Source organism: Arachis duranensis, chromosome 1 (genome assembly GCF_000817695.3).
Source record: "Arachis duranensis cultivar V14167 chromosome 1, aradu.V14167.gnm2.J7QH, whole genome shotgun sequence".
NCBI classification, from domain to species: domain Eukaryota; kingdom Viridiplantae; phylum Streptophyta; class Magnoliopsida; order Fabales; family Fabaceae; genus Arachis; species Arachis duranensis.
In genome coordinates, this window is record NC_029772.3 from 3,997,793 (window position 1) to 4,003,639 (window position 5,847).

Sequence of the window (5,847 nt, forward strand, 5' to 3'; positions counted from 1 at the left end):
ACTGTCACGTTAGTATTTAACTGTTCACGCTAGCACACTTTCTTAACGAATTTTTTTTAGGAACTAACATTACTCAGAAAAAGTTTGGATACCAATTTAGTGTAAAAAAGTTTTTGAAAACCAGCTTGGTGATTCATGTGTATGCACTTTAGCATGAATTTATCAAAATTTAGGATGTTAAAGTGTCATAGTTAAAAATTAGGGAAATAACTTGCATATGATCAAATGTTTCGGAAGAACTAATTTGGTCTGTTTAAGTAAGTTGGGAGTTTCGAATCTCGCCAGGTGGAGTTAGATAAAATATTAGAGGAGATAAAAAATATTTATATTATAAAATAAGACTAAAATAAAATTTTAAGGAGGTTAAATTCAAATTTACATGTAATTTATATGTAAAAAATTAAAATTAGGAGGTCATTATCCCCCTTTGCCACTATGTGGCTCCGTCTCTGAATCTCGCCTTATACATGCAGTAATTCATTAGTTAATAATAAACTCTTAAATAGAGTTATGATATGCGGTTAATTATTCTTTAATCTGTCGGGATAAGAAATATCATAGAAGGAAAAAAAAAACTTCATACACTATAGCGCATTATTTTGTTTTTTGAGTAAAACAACAATTAAAAAATAAAAAAAATAATTTGCACATTTTAAAAAATGTTTAGGCGAGTCAATTTGTACGTTTTACAAACTTATGGGATAAAATGAACATTATCTAAGTTAAAAAATGAAGAGTACCGGTGAAACTGAAATTTGACTTTATGATTTAGACTCTGTTTGAAAAATTTTAAAAGTAAATTTTTTGAGCTAATGACTTATAAAAAATAGTAGTATTAATGTTTGGTGTAATTTTCAAAATCAAATTGTAGCTTTCTAAAAAGCTATTTAGAAACTTATAGAGAAGTTAAAAGAATGACTTCTCTCATAATATTACTATTTTTTATCACAATTTTATAAAATAAGCACTTTTAGTGTAACACCGACCCTACCACATTGAGCTTTACGCTTAAGCCGTAAAACAAATGTGGGGTGGTATTACGACCTCTAAAATATAATATATACATATAATAGCAGAAAGATTATAATATATTAGGAGCCTTGAAGAATAGATAAAATAAAAATAGCGAAATAAAAGCGCAACGCTCAAGAAGCGAGTTAACTTGCATACTAAGAAAGCTATAGCTGTTAAGTGTAAAGTAACACAAAACAGGAACAGAAGGTCAAAGATACAAAGTAACAAACTCCTAACTCAGCCTGCGAAGTCAAGACTGGCTGGAGAATATATATACACATATCCAAAACCCAAATGTACATAAACAAAATCTTGTCTTTCCATAAACCTCTATGAGGATAAAAAAGAACGAGTTATGCGGAGAGAAAGCTAAGCCCACATATATATCACTGTACAACAAAATAACCCAGTAACCACTTCGTTTCAGGAGTCCAGACGCCTAACGAGATGCCTCTCGACCTGCATCTGAAAAATAACAACATAGTATGGGGATGAGAACCAAAGGTTCTCAGTATGGTAAAGGTGTCACACACATAATATATAAGGTTCTGGGAATGCCAGAGGTAATCCTAGAACGCCGATACTCAAATTATAGAGCTTAAAGTATTAAACAGAAGGGATAAAAGGTGGTTTTCTAAGAGTATCTAAACCTAACTTAACTTAATCTTAAATCTAAGTCCCATTCTGCCAGTCCTCCATACCTCCATCTCCGTCAGCATTTTACAGATAAATAAACAGATAAAGGCAAGCACAAGAAGGTTACAAATACTACAGATAACAAATATATATTTAACATGGAAAATGCACTTAGGCACACCCATTTAATGCACAAACAAGTAATTCAAGTAGTATGCATATGATGCATGCCTGTCCTATGGCTGATGAGGCTCATCTGTTGGTTATCCAACCAACCCGACAAGTCCGAAAACCTTAGACTGTCCTTCGACGTGTATCCCCAAGAGTCTATGCATAGCTTTTTCTCAAATAATCAATATTGCTCAATGAGGGTTAACATTCCTGGGAATTTATAAGTGCCCGGTCACCCTTACATTGTAAGGTCAACGGAGTATCGAGTTTTCAACCTAGTACACGTGGTGGCAAGCCACGACACTTTATCTAGGGAATCTCGTATCTCAGATCATTTAATCATTCAAGCCAAGTATCATACATGATCATTCATTTGATTATCAAGTCAAGTATCATACATGATCATCTGTAATATTTCATAATCAATTCATCACTTTTCAGCTTTACTTCACCTCCAAGTTATCCCTATTTCCTAGCTTCATCTGATTATCAGGTGTAATACTATTATTTATGACTAAAAGAATGAAAATAGAGGTTTAGAAGTCTGAAATAGAGTTTAAAACTCAGAAATCATGTTTGCTGGAATAGGGGCCACGCGTACGCGTGGGAATGTAAAAGTGCAGTTCGCGCGCGCGTCCCCTTGTCGCGCGTACGCATGGGACCAGTCGCGTACGCATCGCCAAAAACCCATGCCACGCATGCACGTGGGCCACACGTACGCATGGACGTACGTTCTTCAAAAAAAAAGGATCAACCAGAGAGCTGCACAATCAGGAAAATCACCTGCAGATTTACGTATTCCTCACCAAATTTTTCGACGGACATAACTCAATCGTTTTAAATCGTCCGCTCTTCGAACGGCATAAATTTCACGAACCCAATTTTCATTTAAAACAAGTTGTAATCAATTTGGGATTCCGGAAGCCAAGTTATAACCCGCCAAAATTCAGTCCAAAACCAAAGTTCCATAAAACTCGTAAACCTCATTTCATTCAAAATTCCAATTTCCATTCATTATCATACCTACAATTCTCAACATAACAAATTCTTCTTTGGGGCCTGCTACACATACAAGTAAAAAGACCGTACAAGTTTTACAAGTTATCAGCCAAAACTTTATTAACACGCGCACTAACTCATTTTGAATGGAGCGTAACTACACGCGCCCCACTCAAACGGTTCCTCTTCGTCTTCGTCTTCTTCCTCTTCCTCTTCCTCTTCCTCTTCCTCTTCCTCTTCTTCTTCTTCTTCTTCTTCTTCTTCCTCTTCCTCTTCTTCTTCTTCTTCTTCTTCTTCTTCTTCTTCTTCTTCTTCTTCTTTTTCGTTTTTTTCGATTTTCATGGTTTCTGAAATTCTTCTTCTTCTTGCTACACGTTCTTCTTCCTCTTACTCTTCTTCTTCTCCTTTTCTTTCGTTTCTGCACGTTCTTCTTCCTCGTTTTCTTTTTCTTCTTCTTCATTTACGTCTTTTCTCTCTGTTTTCTTGTTTTTTTTTCAATTTTTTATGGTAAAATCGTTTTTGAAGAAGAAGAAGCAGCAGAAGATGAGGAGGAGAAAGAGAAAGAGTTCTGAATTATGCATAAGATGTACTTCAACGAATTTTGGGTGTATTTTCTTAAATCCTTTAGGTGTATTTTCTGTAACCCTTTGGGTGTATTCTATAATTGTTTGGGTGAATTCTTGTAACCGTTTGGGTGTATTTTCTATAATCCTTTGGGTGTATTTCTGTAATCATTTGGGTGTATTTGAGTGATATCTGACTGATATCTATGGGTGTATCTGACTCATATCTATGGGTGTATCTTACTGATATCTATGGGTGTATTTTTCATTTCAGAAAAAATAGCAGGTATTACAGAAATACACCCAAACGATTACATAAAATACACCCAAGAGATTACAGAAATACACCCAAACGGTTACAGGAATTCACCCAAACGATTATAGAAATACACCCAAAAGATTACAGAAAATACACCCAAAGGATTTAAGAAAATACACCCAAAATCATGCATAATTCAGAACTCTTTCTCTTTCTCCTCCTCATCTTCTGCTACTTCTTCTTCTTCAAAAACGATTTCAGAGCTTGATGTCAAAAAACAATAGAAATCGAGAATAACGAAAAAAGAAAACAGAGAGAAAAGCACGTAAATGAAGAAGAATAACAGAAAGAGTAAGAAGAACGTGTAGCAAGAAGAAGAAGAAGAAGGAGAAAGAGAAGGCAAGAAACGTACCTTGAATAATATTTTTTCGTTTTTTCTAGTGATTTTGATGAAGAAGAAAGAGAAAACGAAAAGAGGAGAAGAAATTTCAATAAAAAAAAGAGGGAGGAAGAGAAAAAAAAGAGACACAGAGAAAGAAGAGGAAGAGGAAGAGGAAGAGGAAGAGGAAGAAGAAGAGGAAGCACGGAGAAAGAAGAAGAAGAAAAAGAGGCACACAAAAAAACGTGAAACGGCATGAATAAAGCGCGTGTAAGTGACGTAGGAGTTGTAACACGTTTTGGTGGATTAGGCATTAATAAACTTGTAATAGTTACAAGCCCTAATCGCTTGTATATTGAGCTTTTCCCTTCTTCTTTATCATCAAACAACCATCACAACAATCTATTACTTAAGTTAACAATAATACACAATCATTTTCCTAAAATCCATCAAATATTACCAACCAACCAACAAGCATCAAACCACAATAATTCATCAAATCTTCAATTTATCCAACAAGCCAAATCAAATATATCCATTGTCAAGATACTAAACATTAAGTATTCACCTGCATTCCAACTTATCCTATGGTCATCTAACCTAAGTTTTCACAAAACATTATATATTAAATGCAAGAAACCTAAACCATACCTTGGCTAATTCCCACGTAATTATCAAGGCAATTTAATTAAAACCAACACAGCCCCAAAACCTCAACTAAACAGCTTCTTCCAAGTTTCGGTATTCACAATTTCAAGCTCCAATTATTTATTCATAACCTAATACACATTCATAACCTAATACACATTCATAACACATATATACCCAATTTAATACCCGAAACATAAATTCATCAAACTTAAAATAGATTTATGGTATCCTTACCTTACTCAAGCTTTACATAAGAAAGAGTAAACGTTTTCCTCAAGCTAATTGGATCCTAAAACATCAAAGAGTAAAGAAATTCAATATCTCTACTTAATTTTCCAAAAATTGGGGAAGAAGATGCTGAGGTGAAATAGCAGGTTACCTATGAAATTGTTCCGGTAGAAACGTAGAGCTCGACGCGGTGGTTGCGTGGTCGCAAACGATGCAGCGATCGAAACTCGAACGGAGGAATTACGTGGGTTGGAATTCACCGTAAGGGTTACAGGAAATGTTTTCCCTTCCTTCCCTCCCCTGTATGCTTCAATGCTGCTTCAGCTAAATGGGGAAGAGAAGGAACGTGGGTTCATTTAAAGGTTGGCCCGATTAGACCCACGGACTTGGTTTGGATCCGGTTCGACCGTTAGATCAAATCTTGAACCGATTTCTTTAAAATTAGTGTCAAAATTCTCGTTTCGATGAGTTCTATCCTAATTTAATATAATATTCGCATTCTAATTTTTTTTTTAAAAACTAATTTATTGACTAATTATTTACTAATCTAACGAAGTTTACATTTAGAGCTAAAAATTCAAATATAAAATAATTTATTTATAAGTTATTTTTAATATAACCATTTATTGTTTAAACTATTTTGTCAAAAAAATTTAATTAAACTGTTTACCTAAACTAGACCTTATTTTGAGCAGGTAATTAGACTAGTGGAAGGCCAAGTTAAAGAAATATTTGTTGCCCCTCCAACTATGGATGAAGGTTCTCCAAAGAATAATATTGAGATGGCATCTTCTTTTGTGGCTCAACACAAAGATCTCAATCAAAGAATCAACCTTGACAAGAATTCTAAAACGCCCATCCTTGACATTTATGGAACTGATGTCACAAAATTGGCACGAGAGGTAAAATGTATAATTATATATATACACACACACACACATATATAT

General features: G+C 34.4%; 1 pseudogene; it reads left to right on the forward strand.

Annotated features, from left to right (window-relative positions):
* The window catches only part of LOC107472776 (chaperone protein ClpC, chloroplastic-like), a 15,832-nt pseudogene that overhangs the window by 1,091 nt on the left and 8,894 nt on the right, over window positions 1–5,847 (forward strand).